Raw genomic sequence first — 16,096 nt, forward strand, 5'->3', positions numbered from 1 at the left:
AGACAAAAGATACACTCTCAAAGAGACTTGCTTATTTTTGCCTTGTGTGCCTGTGTGGATACCTACATTTATGTATATGTGCCTAATTCCATTGAATACCAGGAAGTTGGAGTGGGGTTCTGATTCTCTGAATTGAAGTTACAGGTAGTTGCGGGCCACCATATGGTTGCTGAAACTAAACAGAGGTCCTCTGAAAGAAGAGCAAGTGGGTCTTAACTACCGAACCCTCTCTTCAGTCCCACATTGCCTTTCTGTATCAAAGCAGTCTTCATCCAGAGTCGGAGAAAACTTTAGACTCATGTGAAACAGACCATTCATGAGAATAATAGAGCTGGAAATAGCCTTACGAAGCATTAGTGATTATCTAACACAGCACCGTCGTAGAGTCAGAAAGCCGAGGAGACAGAATCTATGCTGCTTTCTGTCTCCAGGGTGTTTCAGACTTTTATTTTTGAATATCTGATAGATGTATTCCAGCTAAAGGAGAAAGGCTTTTTGGGGTACTCATCTACTACGACTGTGGATACCAAGTTAAAGTGACTTCAGTACAACTGCATTAGTGTATGGAAGCTGCTTTACCTTCCAAAGTTAATTCATCCTTTCATTTAGAAAAATGAATGTGCACCTGTCATAGTCTTCATCAGGAGAGCAATGGATGATAACTGATAAAATATACAATATTCCTCAATATATATATTGTTCATCCTATACATTTCAAGATTTTTAATTTTTTATATGGAGCTCTTGTTTTCTTACTCTTTAAAATTACATTGTCCAATTACATACACTCCAATTTATGAAAAGTATTCCAATTTGAGATTGCGTCACCCGTTCTAATCAAACACAGATTTCATCGGCCAAAGTGAAAAATTTGATATATATTTCTCACTCTTATTTCCTGCACAAATATGAAGCCTGAAAAAGAACACACTAGCTGAGATGCTTCGTGTAGACAAAGAAATGAAGCAAAGGGGCCTCAAAACTTTTCACAAGAAACTCGCAGCCAGGGGTTCAACGTCACAGGTTTGTGACTTCCAGTAGTATGGAAGTTGGAGAGTACTTGTGAGCCCTGTGTATACACACCCACAACACTTAAAAGCTGCTCTCCCTTCCAGTGACTAAACCACTTCTGTAAGGACAGGGGACAAAAACACAAAACAATTCCTCCAGCAGCCTGTGGAGGAGAAACGACGTGACTCCAAAGGGAAATACTCCCATCTGGTGGCTCTGTCTGAAATAGCATGTGTTGGCTGAGGATTGGTTGTCCTAGAAAATGTCATTCCTTAACCATCATCACTGCCATTTATTAATCCCATCTAAGTACGAGATACCATTGTAGGCACTACATGTAAACATCTTAATGATGGAAATAAGACCAGTAAAAAATATTACTTTTTGCAATAAATTATGAAATGTTCTAACAGTATAATTATAACCCTGCTTTCTAAATTCACAAATGAGAACAAGAGAAGTTATGGGCTCCTACTCACTGGGAGTCTTTTTTTCCAGTGGTCTCAACCTTTTCATTTCACAGTTTATAGACACATTCCATCTCTTGTGTCGGACTTTCCTTACTCCTCTGTAAATGGGAAATTGCAAATCTGTAATTCAAAAGTATAGTCCTGTATTTTCTTTACGTTACCTCTTTCAAAATAAGTGATTTAGTTTGTTTTTCTCTATTAAAGATTGAGTTCAAGTTAGCCTTCATCTCTTAGGAGGTTGCTTTTACATCAACAGTGTAACATTTGAGCAGGTGAAAATGCTCGTAGGGATTAGTCAGAAGTCAATAAGAAAACCCCCAGAACACAGAACGAATGTAATGAATCTCAGGACAAAAGACACAAGTTCAAAGAGATCATTGCATACAATTTCATGGCTAGAAATATTCATTAAAGATGATTCAATCTCTGTGCCGCAGGGTGCAGTACACTGTGTCGCCTCGTTCTAGAAAAACAATGGAAGACAAAGAAACGTATTACATTTATTTTTCTTTTTAGATTTTAAAATTTATTCTTTGTGAATTTCATACCTATGAACAATATATTTAATCAGACCACCTTACATCTCCCTCTTCCTGCTCCTCATGCCCCATCAGTCCCCAACTTCCTGTTTTCCTATTCATTTTAATTATCTCACTGCATCCAATCACTACTAATAAAGATAGATTTTTGTCAATTTTTCTTTACTGAGTATTTGTTAGTGCTGCTCAAATACAGAAGGCAAAATAAGACAGTCCTTTGGGGGTTCTTCGTTTATGAGGTGCCAGTCTAAATGTCCCTGCTTTAGATCATGGGAATAAAAAGACCCCAAATACGGATGCCCATTTTTAAAAGATTGCTCCATCTTGAAAAGATAATATTGACCAGGTAAGCCAACCAATCACAGATCCTTGGGTTTAGTTGCTTCCAGCCTATTTGCATTCTCCAGATGCCAAGGTATCAGAAGTGAGGGGAAAAAAAAAAAACCAACACTGGCTGCCTTGGTCCTCACCCTTGCCTGTCCTAGCATAAGTCTGGGGAAACTAAACAGAACACTCCTTCATGAGCTGCCATGGGAAGGAGGTTTATAGCTTGATGATCCAGTTTTGCAGCCTCATTGGGAAGGAACACTTTTTTCCAATTACAGTAAATTTAAATAGGATAATTGTAAATTAAGAAATCAGAGGATTCTGTGTCCTTACTAAAATGCAAGTAAAAGCAGAAAAAGAATTGTACTTATATCAAGATGATAAGATTTAAGTAAGTATAAGTAAATGCATGCCAGAAATACGCATCTTTTAAAAACCTTAAATTATGTTTTTTTTTAACCCTAAGCTCTTGTTCTATCTTAACACTAAAAAGAAATTCTGAGGGAAATAACAATGTATGTATGAAAATGACAAAAGTAGACCTACTACTCTGAATCCTAAATATAAATAAATAAATAAATAACTTTGAACATCATAGCAAAGCTTCCTGTTTAGGCAAAATATGATTCAATTTTCAAAAGTAAGCAATACTATGTACTAACTGAAAATAAATTTTTATCCAGTTTTCATATTTTAGAATAAGCCCATCTGTGTGTACGTGTGTGTATGTGTACTACATACATCCAATGGTCATAAGACAACCTTTTTCTTTTTTATTGATTTTTATTGATATTTTTTTCTTTACATACATATATTTTACATTTTTATATTTTGATTATATTCTTTCCCCTCCCCCAACTCTTGCCTGCTATTTCTCACCTCTCAACCCACACAATTTGATATCTCTCTCTCTCTCCTTCCTCAACCCCAAAGTATCAAAACATAAAAGGAGAATCAAAACAAACGCAAAACATTCAATAAGACAAAATGCCCTAATAAGACAACATGGAAAAAGAAGACCCCGATACACACATACACAAAATGTTGCATATTTTGTGTTGTTCAATTAGTCCTGGGCTTGAGGCATGCCCTGGAATGCGGTTGATTAAAAAAAGTGACACTATGTTTAAGAAAACTGGCTTTCCTTTTCCCAGAAGACATCATTAGCAAACAGCTTCTTCATTAGGGGTGGGAGTCCATGTTCACTCCTCCTCCTCAGTGCTGGAACCAGGGTAGCATCTTAGGTATTGACATATCCCACACTGTCTGAAACAAGAACTCTTATGCATCACCATATTTACCTACTTACCTATCTATTCATCCTAAAAAAAACAATTTTTAAAAGTAGACTTTCATTTTTACACATCTCAGATATATGGTAACACTTTAATAAATATAAATTGCATCTATAAATAGTATGTCCCCCAACACACATACTATATACACACATGTGTATTCGATACAGGCAAATTATGTCGTCTTATACTCTCTAAAACACCCTAGGTTGTATATAAAGACTAACGCTCCAATTGAAAAGCCTGCTGCAGGAACTGTGCCTATTCTGTCACTCTTGGCCAACAAGCTGTACAAATTAGTGGCTGACTGAGGGAGTGGGCCTCTCAGTATCAAAATGCACTCAGTATAATAGTCTTCACAGCCTGAAAGAGCCCCTGAGGTCATGTCTTCAACATCTGCATGCATGACTTAGCACTTTAGCTATGGTTGAAATTAAGGAGGCAAGCTGCGATATGTACAATGACCAAATTAGTACACCACTGCTTCTCTGTACTGTCAAATTCCACGAGGCTTTCTTCTTCATGAATTATGTCATTAACTCCTTCCACAAAGAATAGCAAGGGAATAAAGCAGACACACAAGCACATAGTGTCAACTCTGAATGTCCCAATCAAGATACAAGCTCTCCAAAACAGAAGAATACCTACTGAATGATTTGGAAACAGTAATAAGCTGATAGCCAACAGGGTTAAATTTATGCAAAATATATTCATTCGTAAAATTTGTATGGTTTTCATTACCATAAGGAATTGCTAAAAAGTGTCTGCGGATTCCCAGTTCTATCTGCACTTTGTAAGAAGAGATAGGAAACATGCAATACCTCTCTTGAAACAAGGTCACAGTCCACACACAAGGGAAGGGAGGCATCACAAAACAAGAATAGCCTTGATAAAATAAATCCAGCCACAGGATCTGCCATGCCTGATGCCAAGGTCCTTCAGAAGTATTGCTTTCTCTTGTGAGTCACTGAGTTGACAGTGATCTATAATATTTTTTCCCTCCATGGTAATAAGGAATTCCTTATAAAACTGTCATTACCATTGTACATAAAAATGCTTCCCTATGCTTAATGTCAAAGTTAAGACTAACTGAAACTTTACTAAAAAGAAGTTAAAGATGAGGATTGTTAGGTTACTGAAGGAGGTGGCAAGACAGTGTGAATCGAGAAAGCACAGATTTCTTTTAATGCCCAATCTGATATCTATCTTTTGTCAGAGCTGATGCTCCATTTTTGCTAGAGATATGGTGTTGGAGTCTCCTCTAGGGGTTAGTAACTATGAACTCAAAATAAATGCCCGGGCTTTGGATAGAGGTTCACATTCTTTCCCTTTAGCAGTTGTGTGGTAAGTTTTACATTTGGGTAACCATAAATCTGACCTGAGATGTGTACTAATCTAATTATGGAGAATATTATATTATGTTCATATTGCATATTTTAAAATAAATTCATTCCCAAACAACCAAGAAGTTAGTGAAAAATCTTTGTTTATTGATTCCAATTGTAAATGATTTGCTTTTATTAAGAAATGTTTCTTGTCTGATGGTGGTGGCACATGTCTTTAACCCCAGAATTTGGAAGGCAGAGACAGGAGGATCTCTGAGTTTGAGCCAGCCCGATCTATACCGTGAGTTCTAGAATACTCAGGGTTACTCAAAGAAATGTTGTCTCAAAAAATGCAAAAACAAAAGGAAGATAAATGTTTCTTATTTAAGCATTCATATTTTCCATCACTGGACACATCCACGTAAGCAAAAAGTAAAAATGAATCTTTTCACAATTGTGTGTCCATTATCTATAATTCCCAAAAGACTTGAGCAAAATGGGAGGATCGCAAATAGTTGAGTATCCCGATAGAACATCCCCATTGTCTCAGTGTGTGGGTGCACCCCTCGCGGTCCTGAGTTCCTTGCTCGTGCTCCGTCTCCTTCTGCTCCTTATTTGGACCTTGAGATTTCTGTCCCATGCTCCTCTGTCTCTGTCTCCTTTCATCGCCTGATGAAGGTTAATATTCATGAGGATGCCTATGTGTTTGTCTTTGGGTTCACCTTCTTATTTAGCTTCTCTAGGAACATGCATTATAAGCTCAATGTCCTTTATTTATGGCTAGAAACCAATATGAGTGAGTACATCCCATGTTCCTCTTTTTGGGTCTGGCTTACCTCACTCAGGATAGTGTTTTCTATTTCCATCCATTTGTATGCAAAATTCAAGAAGTCCTTGTTTTTTACTGCTGAGTAATACTCTAATATGTATATATTCCGTACTTTCTTCATCCATTCTTCCGTTGAAGGGGATGTTCTATCGGGAACTCACCAAGGCCAGCTGGCCTGGGTCTGAAAAAGCATTGGATAAATCCGGACTAGCTGAACATAGAGGACAATGAGGAATACTGAGAACTCAAGAACAATCGCAGTGGGTTTTTGATCCTACTGCACGTACTGGCTTTGGGGGAGCCTAGGCAGTTTGGATGCTCACCTTAGGAGACCTGGATAGAGGTGGGCGGTCCTTGGGCTTCCCACAGGTCAGGAAACCCTGATTGCTCTTCGAGCAGATGAGGGAGGGGGACTTGATCGGGGGAGGGGGAGGGAAATGGGAAGCGGTTGCGGGGAGGAGGCAGAAATCCTTAATCAATAAATTAATTTAAAAAAATAGTTGAGTATCAGAATCTAAACTATGTGTTTTTTTTTAATGAAATCATTGCCTGGGTTAGTGATCTTAAAGTCTGTGGACATCAGATGCAGCCTTAAGAAGTATACTAGCACACATCCAAAAAGGTGGTTTTCTCATTAATCTCGGCAGAACATCAAACAAAGCAAACCAAAATGGACCAGCTCCAATCCATCTGGAGGGGCAAACTATGGGAAAGGCTTCGAATCACACACTGAAGATCAGAAACAAAAGCTCAATCAAGAAATATAGTCATCCCTTCCTCCATTGCCTCCCCTCTCCACCCACTCCCTTACCCTGTGACCTCAAATAATCCCAAATCTGGGAAGCATTAGTAGCGCTGCTTTAGCTGACCCCCATTACTGTGCACAGAAGGTGAAGGGAGTCTCTGCGGTAGTGAATGTCAAGGTTTAGTGTGAAGTAGAACATGCATTTCAGACACCGAGATAGGCCATAGGAAATAAAGACACCATTGAGAGCGAAGAGCGTAAATGTCTTACACGCATAGAACAGTGTCCTGGGTGAAGAAGTGATAAATAATAAGCCCTTCTCACCACACCTGCTACTCATTAGGAGACAGAAGCCTCTTGGCCACCACTAATACTTTCGGCATCTGCCAGAGGAAATAGAGGGCTTTGCAAAGAAAAAGATGCTTTTAAAAGGTGGTGGTAGAACTGAACAGATGTGTGTCTATTTTGTGGACTAGATTACAATGAAATTTTGTGAACAAAGGTCCAGTGATTAAAGCAGACACATAAACCACTTCGATCAAATACAATTATCTAAGAAATGGAGGGTGGCCAATTCAACTCAGAGACGCATATACGCTTCGAATATCCACTTTGCTATTAATATTGCACGAAGTAAAGACATTCCTTAACTATAAAGACGTTTGTTGTAGCCTACAAAAAAGTGAAGTTTCTTGCTAAGAATTTTAAGTTAAGGAGTTGGACCAGAAATATGGTTCATCCTTTAAAGACTGGGCTCACAACCAAAACATCAAGCTGGCAACATAAAGGAAGTAATGAGGATTATAAATAAAAGCTCATCTTTTTACAAGATGAAAAATGAACTGCCTTAGGGATCTAAGTAGTAATGAGAAATGGTTCCTTCCTCTTTTCAAGAACCACTCTCCTGTAGGAGACAAGACCTCTTTGTCTTCTCAAACTCAACATGGGAGTTACCCCAAGAGTAGTCTCAAAGTGTAGAGGTTGGGGGTGAGAAGAACAATCGACCTCCTCTGAAAATGCTGAAGACTGTGTTTTCACTAATCCCTCCTCTCTGCTTCTAACATGGGTCTCTGTCAGGACCAAAGTAAAGCAAACCACACTGGAAAATACTCGCAGCACTGTGCCTCATGTCTTTCTGAGGCTGATTCTAAAGGCCGGTTTAAGTTGGGCCTGAATGACAAAGAACAAAGAAATTTTCATATGCTTGTGATGATTTTGTCTATTAGAAAAATTACTCGGTTTGATTTAGTAGAATCAGAGTTTCTGGGAGAAAATTTTTAGGAGCTTCAGTTCCTTGGTGTCTCTATGGAATCCGCAAAACCTGTGTCGCATTTCCGCTCTCTGCCCTAGCCACTTTCACTGTGTGACTGGCATTTTTCTGGTATCTTCCCTGGCAGAAAGGAAGATTAATTTGGTAACCACTCAGGTTTTTATTCAAATCAAGAATTTTTTTTTCAGGTACTGATTTTGTTTTCTTATCTTAACAGTTAAGCTTCAAGTCTCAAATCTTAAACACAGTATTTGCTATTTCAAATTGTAGCCACAAGGTAGCAGGATGACTTAATTTTGACTCCTTCTAAAATGGACTAAGCAAATTGGAAAGCATGTTAGGAATACGATAACAATGTAGTACAGGGAAACATGAAATATAACACATGTATTCATTAGGAAAAACAATTTTTAAAATGTCGTGTATAAATAGTGTGGGGGGGGGGCATCAACTATTCTCTTAGTCACCAAATAAGTGAAACTAAAATTACAGCCATATTTGGCTTTTCCTTGTATGTCTCATTTGCTAAATCTCCAAACCAAAAGAAGTCATGATTAATAAAAGAATATAATTCACTTTTGAGTTGATTTCTTCTAATTCTTCTGGAGTAGGGTGTACAATTCTTCTTATTTCGGAATCCCTGGATTCTGGTGATGTCATGTTGCCTTTCAGGTTTTTGGAGGAATTCTTGCATTGGCGCCTTCCCATTTCTTCCTTCAAATGGAGCCAGGAGAGGCCTGGTGTCTTGGTCCAGTCTTTGCTGTGACTGACTCTCTGGGTGTATCTCTTCAGTGTAGAAGCAGGAACCGTCTTGTCCAGATGGAACTCCTCAGCACCTATGAGGCTGCTGAGAAGCCAAGGACAATGGCACTGGGTTTTGATCCTACTTCATGTTCTGGCTTTGTGGGAGCCTAGCCAGTTTGGATGTTCACCTCCCTAGACCAGGATGGAGGGGGGAGGACTTTGGACTTTCCACAGGGCAGGGAACCCTGACTGCTCTTCAGACTGGAGAGGAAGGGGGAGAGGAGTGGGAGGAGGGGGAGGAAAATGGGAGGCTGGGAGGAGGCAGAATTTTAATAATAAAATAAAATTTTTCAAAAAAAAGTATATAATGTTCAAATTTATCTTTATGAACAGTCAATAATCAAGGACTAGTATATAGAAGTATATAAATTTCCAAAAGACTCTTTTTAAATAAAAGAATGACAGTAATTGATGTTAAAACCCCATTCATTCTTTAGAGATTAAAATGATACATATGTATATATGCAAATCTCAGTCTTTACTAAATAATTTGCAGCTATTATTTTGGATATATCACTAAGATTTGTAGCTTGATTATGAAATGAATATAAAAATGAAGAGAATAGTGTATTTTTTTATTAAGCAGTAAATGAAATCAACTGAAATAATGAAATGTTCTCCAAACATATTTAAAGAAAATAAATGCCTCGTCTTAATAATTGTGGATGAGTTTTCACAGAGCCAAGCTATAAACATGTCTCTGGAATCTTCGCTGGTCCCTGGAGACTTTCCAGCATTCCTTCACATGCATGGCTCCCAAGAGCAGAAGCCTGAGAAAACTGATAAGCCTTCCTCTGCTGCGTGGAGACCAACAGCTAAGACTTGGGTAAAAAGTCTGTGAAGAATGGCAGGGCCACGGGCACTTCTCAAAAAAGTCTTACTTTCTTTGCCCGAGAGTTCCAAGCAAAACCCTAATATTACATATTCCAATAAATGCTAACTATCTTATTAGATTGTTGTAATAGGGAGCGGCGGCGGGGTTGCGTCCCCAAACACCCCAGCCACCTGCCCGGCTCGGATAGCTTATGCCCGAAATAATTACACGGAAACTGTATTCTTTTAATCACTGCTTGGCCCTTAGCTCTAGCCCTTACTGGCTAATTCTGATATCCCAATCAACCCATCTCTAATAATCTGTGTCTGTGAGCACCGGTCTTACCGGGAAGATTCTATGTCGGAGCTTCATTGCGTGTGTCTGCCTGGGAGCGGGGCATGGCGTCTCTGCCGAGGCGTCTGCTCCGGAGAAGGGAGCTGTCGAGTCTGACCTCACTTCCTCTTCCTCCCAGCGTTCTGTTCTGTTTACTCCACCCACCTAAGGGTGGGCCTATCAAATGGGCCTAGCAGTTTCTTTATTGCTTAGCCAAAGAAATCAACAGATTGATACGATACTCCCACATCACTTCCCCTTTTTCTGTTTAAACAAAAAAAAGGAAGGCTTTAACCTTAACATAGCAAAATTACATATAACAAAACAGTTATCAAGTAAAAGTTACATCAGAAACATTTATACATATAACAAAATTGACCTTAAATCTCTATCAATGCAAATTATTCATACCTATATCATTTCCCCCTTTAAATGTAAAAGAACATTTATAAACAATATTTTGGGAACATGGGCGCAGTTTTTTCTCTCCAAACTGCTTCCTGCTGAATGGGGGCGTCGTTAATGATTTTAGGGTGTAACCTGTGTGCCAGGTTTATCTCAGTTGGCAGTTGAGCAAGGCAATTTTCTGAAGATGTTCACAGCAACCCTTCAGGAGGACGTGGTCCATCATACCAAGTCGGAATAGAAGAAATCCATAGAGTCTCATCCTCTGTGAAAACAAAAGAAGAATCTCTTTTCCAAAGTATCATATCCTTAGATCCAAATTCTGAAATCATACCCTCATGATATCCGTTCTGGTTCCACTGGGCAGCCCATATAATGAAATGTCTCTCTGTACTTAGCTCCTTCACAGTCAAAAATTTTAAAGAAAACACAATGTACATAATCCAGACTCTCTGTGAATTTTCCATCTTTACGCGGCTTATTTTTATTTATATCTATAACTATCTGTACTCTGTCTCTTTAAAGACTTTACCTTTTTTTTTTTAAGCATCAACTTTATTTTTTATATTCTTTTTCTTCTCTCTCCCAAGCCTACGTACATTCATCCAACAGTGTGACTCGTTTAGTGGTCTGAATCTGTCCTATTGTGAATCTGCAATTTTTTACTATCCAGGAGCACTTTTGATTTGCGCCTTTAAATCATTAGGCGCTTAAGAATCTAAGCTGAGACATTCCTAAGTTAACTTTTTGCTTTTTGAGCGTATATCTGTGGACCAGGCTGTCTTTGAACTCTCAGAGATCCGCCTGTCTCTCTCTGCCTCCCAGGCATTGGGATTAAAGGTGTTTGCTACTACACCTTGAACTCACAGAGATCTGTTTGTCTCTGCCTTCTAGGCACTGGGATTAAAGGCGTGTGCTACCACACCTTGAAGTCACAGAGGTCTATCTCCCTCTGCCTCCCAAGTGTTGGGATTAAAGGTGTGTACTAGGACACATAACAACTCTCTTCCTTTTTTTTTTTAAGAACTTCAACTTTTAGCTTGCATATATTTTTAACACACAGTAAACCATTTAGAAATTTTCTTTGTCTCTGAATCTCTCTTTACTGTATATCTCTCTTTTTCTGACCACATGAGTCCTTAATTTAGCAAGCAATCTCAGTAGGACTAAAGGCGTGGCTTTGCCGGCTAGATGTAGCCCATTCCTTAGCTTTCCAGCCTCGTGGCTGAGGTACTGGCTGTAACCATGTTTATAGCATTTCAAGGTCCCTGCCAGCCAGCAAGCTACAACAGACGACACTCAAGTCCTCTCTCGGTAGCCGGCCCTCCTACCTCAAACAGTCAGAGTTTGCCCTGGCAGGATGGCCCAGAAAGCCGGCATTTTAAAACGGCGCAGCTTTTTTCTTGCTACGGCTGAAAACCGAAAAGCATGTGTTCAGCTTTTCATCAACACCGTTTAAATGTTTCGTGGCAGGACCTCTTAATGAGCTGCAGGCTTTGCAGCTGAAGCTGAGTCAGGAAGCCTCTCTTAGATGAGGCGCTTGCTTGCCTCTAGCAAGCAGAGTAGAACCGAGAAATTGCCACAAGAAACATGCTTTACTCTATTCTTTTCCAAGCTTTCTCAGGCTTTCTGTGGACTCAGTTAGCCACACGTCTGGGCGTCATTTGTTGTAATAGGGAGCGGCGGCGGGGTTGCGTCCCCAAACACCCCAGCCACCTGCCCGGCTCGGATAGCTTATGCCCGAAATAATTACACGGAAACTGTATTCTTTTAATCACTGCTTGGCCCTTAGCTCTAGCCCTTACTGGCTAATTCTGATATCCCAATCAACCCATCTCTAATAATCTGTGTCTGTGAGCACCGGTCTTACCGGGAAGATTCTATGTCGGAGCTTCATTGCGTGTGTCTGCCTGGGAGCGGGGCATGGCGTCTCTGCCGAGGCGTCTGCTCCGGAGAAGGGAGCTGTCGAGTCTGACCTCACTTCCTCTTCCTCCCAGCGTTCTGTTCTGTTTACTCCACCCACCTAAGGGTGGGCCTATCAAATGGGCCTAGCAGTTTCTTTATTGCTTAGCCAAAGAAATCAACAGATTGATACGATACTCCCACATCATTAGATTCACCATAGGACAAAAAGGAAAAGGTAGGCAACACCAGATGAGTAGACCAACCACTTATGAGACAGATGCATCAAGGGAAGTGCCATAATATACACTATGTTAAGTTATAGTTACAGAGTGATGCAAAGAGAGAGTAAAATGACAAGTTAATCCTTTGTCAGTGGTAATGAAAGAGAATATACTGCACTTCAAGAATGACCATAAGAGCCAGGCGGTGGTGGCGCACGCCTTTAATCCCAGCACTCGGGAGGCAGAGGCAGACGGATCTCTGTAAGTTCGAGACCAGCCTGGTCTACAGAGCTAGTTCCAGGACAGGCTCCAAAGCCACAGAGAAACCCTGTCTCAAAAAACAAAACAAAACAACAACAACAACAAAAAACAAACAAAGAATGACCATAAGAAAGAATAGTTAATACCACAGGGAAGAGTTTAGATGTAAAAACTACCCAATCTAAGATGTAATGACATGAAGTATGTCCTCAATAAGAGTAGTTTTGTGGTAAATATATTGATATGTACAGCAGTTTCCCCAAAATCTACCCACCATATGATCTAGCTATACCTCTCCCACATCTACCCAAAGGCACCAAAGTCAACAAGCAATAGAATTATCAAGTCAACATCAGCACTGGTCATTATAGTCTAGTAATAAAATCAGATTAGGTACTCAGGAACAGATGAATAAAGAAATCATGACATATATTTGCCATAGAGTATTATTCATAAAATAAGAATCAGATAATGTCAATTAGAGGAAAACGGATGGAACTGAAAAGCACCATATTAAGGGAAATAAGTCAGTTGCAGAAAAACAACTATGCTTTCTCTTATGGAATCGAAAGAAAGAAAGAAAAGAGAAAAGAAAGAATGAGAATATTAAAAATAGGAAGCTAGAAGGAACAAGAATGAGGAAGACCATAAGGGCAGAAAATGTAGAGAGTTAGAGACAAAGTATCTTTTACACATACATGACAAAGGCATAACAAACCCAAAATTTTATACAGTTAATACACAATAAAGAAGAAAAATTATTTGCAAGAATGGGTATATCTCAGCACTTCGGTACCAAAAAAAGTTGTAATTTAGTAAATAAATACTAAAATGACTATAACCATCTCAATTCTTCTTTTTGTGTTTAGAAAGACTTGATTTCCTAAGGGAGAAATAAAAGCAAAACATGAAGTGTTTGAGGCTATGATCTGCTTTACAGAACCACAGATGGAAGACAAATGACCTCATTCCATTTTCTCTAGAAGTGTTCAGCTTCTGTCTCCTAGGAATATCAGAAGCTACAACCATAAAGTCCCACTAGCATGACTGCCCAAATGTGAGCTGAACAAGGACGACACCTACAGACATGCCAACAAGGTTTTCCCTACCCTACACAAAAAACTACAGGCAACTGAGAAATGTTGAGAATGGAAAAATAGTCTTCTCTACGAAGGAACATACCAACTGGTTAGCCCTGAAAGCATACATACAAGACAAACTATATGGACTGAGCAGAATATATTGAACAATATATATGTATATGCATACACACACACACATATATATATATTCACTCAAAAACATTTAATGAAAAAAGAGACCATAAATTTAAAAGACAATGAGAAGGGGTGTATGGTAGGGTTTTTAAGAATAAAAGGGAAAAGAAAAATGATGTAATTTTATTAATCTTAAAAAACTTTAAAAAATGGTCCCAACTTGCTTTAATATATCAGTTCTCAAATATGCACAAACACATATCAAATACTGATTATAGAATCGCCATTTCCCCATCATTCAGTAAGTTCTGCACCTTTCTTTTCTTTCCCATTTAGTCTGGAACAGAGGTTTGTGAAATTGTTTCCTTTTAAGTATACTCATTTTCCTTCAATACAGAGGAAAGACAAATCACTGGAAAATCTTAAGGTTGCTTCTCCTTGTGTGCTCTTCCAAGTCATGGTTAGGTCTTAGCTTAAAAGACAATGAATGATGTTATGGCCCAATCCACTCTATCGACATTGTACTTCTGTGTTTGCCTGATTTCTGCGTACTCATCCTGAATGCCCGGACACTCACAGACTCTGTCAGCCCAGAGAGTTAGGAGTTAATGAGTTCATTCTCTTCCACCAGAGAAGGGAAAAAATTGTCTTCTCTTCATCATCAACTCAATTACTATCTGTCTTCCAGTCACTCTTTGCACCCTCGTCCTCTCTTCCACTTCTCTTCATTTGGGGCTTTATCCTTTTTACCTAAGTGTATGACAACAATTTTTCTAAAGTATTTTGATGCCTCCAATACTGAATTATTTCATTGTCCTACGTACGACTGGCAACTTTCTGAAAAACAAATCTAAAGAAGTTATTTCTCTTTCTTAAAACCTTAATGACTTTGTCGAGAGAGAAAGCTGAAACTTCCCAGGATAGAATTCCAAATTCCCCAAGCATAGGGCCGGGAGGCAAAGGTAAGGCTGACATGTACCTTTGAAGCCAGGAACACACGTGGTCAAGGAAAGAACCAACTTCTATGAGTCGTCTTCCGACTGTCACACACATGCTTTGACATGTGCAGCACACACAAATAATAAAGTAAAACAGAGTTCATTTAAATTGAAATTTAAAAACAAAGCAAAGTTCCCTGTGTATGCTTAAAGCTAAGAGCTTCATGTCTGACCTCTTCCTTTCCCACCTCACTGCCTTCCAACTATTGATTGCCTTATGTTCTCAGTATTCAGATTTGCATGCAATTTTTCAATAAGTTTGAGTCAGTTTAGAGCTCTAAGCCACAGTCCTGTATTCCTCAGGCATTTTAATATCTTAAGATTACAGCATAAGCTTTTCTTCTATTTCCTTATGATCCCTCAAGATTTCTTATTAAATTTTCCTTACACCATCTACTCGGTCTTTACTAATTTTTCTCTTGTGACAATTTAGCCCTATCATATATTTCTAATATGGCATGCCACATTTTATTTTCAAATAATTTTTCAAAGTCTGACTTTCTGTAGTTTAAAAACCTTACCACAAAACAATACTTACCAACCCACCATTTTTTTTCTCAATGATGTAGAAATGTTTACGTTACCCTAAGCACTAAATAGTAAAATTTTCAAAGAACATAAGGCCAAAACTAAATAGTATACATTATATCATGTGTAAGTCATTATTTTAGGCATTGGGGAAAATATAACTATCTATAAAAGAGCGTTGAACTATTAAGGAGGTAATAGAAACAACACAACATGAATGTGTAATACATAGCAATCAACAAAGGGACTAGAAAGTTTTCAGACATAAAGTAAAACTAGACGTGTGAATTGAGAGACTCATGAATCCCCAATCCACAAAGTATGTAAGTTCTATTGAGAATGAATGCAGAGCTCTCAAAGTTTCACAAGCAAGAAAATAAATATTCAAGCCATGCTTCAAAATGATTGATCTAGACTTATTAGTTAAGATTAAAGGGATCAATGGAAGTTGAGTGCAGAGAAGCCATTTGGAGAATGATTGTAATATATCATGCAAACCATTCTGAAGGAATTGCTATCTGTACCTCAGAAATGAGATCGTATCTGGGAAATAAAACAAAAAGAACAAACTAGATGTATTTGGAAATGGTACATACGATGAGTGGTTTCACCCAACCACATAAAAGGGATATTCACCTACAAAGAAACAGAGTCTTCAAACCCAAAGAAAAGAAAGGTCACTGATGTCATGAATGGAGATGGGGAGGGTGTGAAGATGTTAGAATAGTAAATGACTTGTTTGGGTCACATGTTTCTGTACAGAGGTGGATCCTAGAGAGTATATTCAGTAAGGACCAGA

Source organism: Microtus pennsylvanicus, chromosome 6 (genome assembly GCF_037038515.1).
Source record: "Microtus pennsylvanicus isolate mMicPen1 chromosome 6, mMicPen1.hap1, whole genome shotgun sequence".
Lineage (NCBI taxonomy): Eukaryota > Metazoa > Chordata > Mammalia > Rodentia > Cricetidae > Microtus > Microtus pennsylvanicus.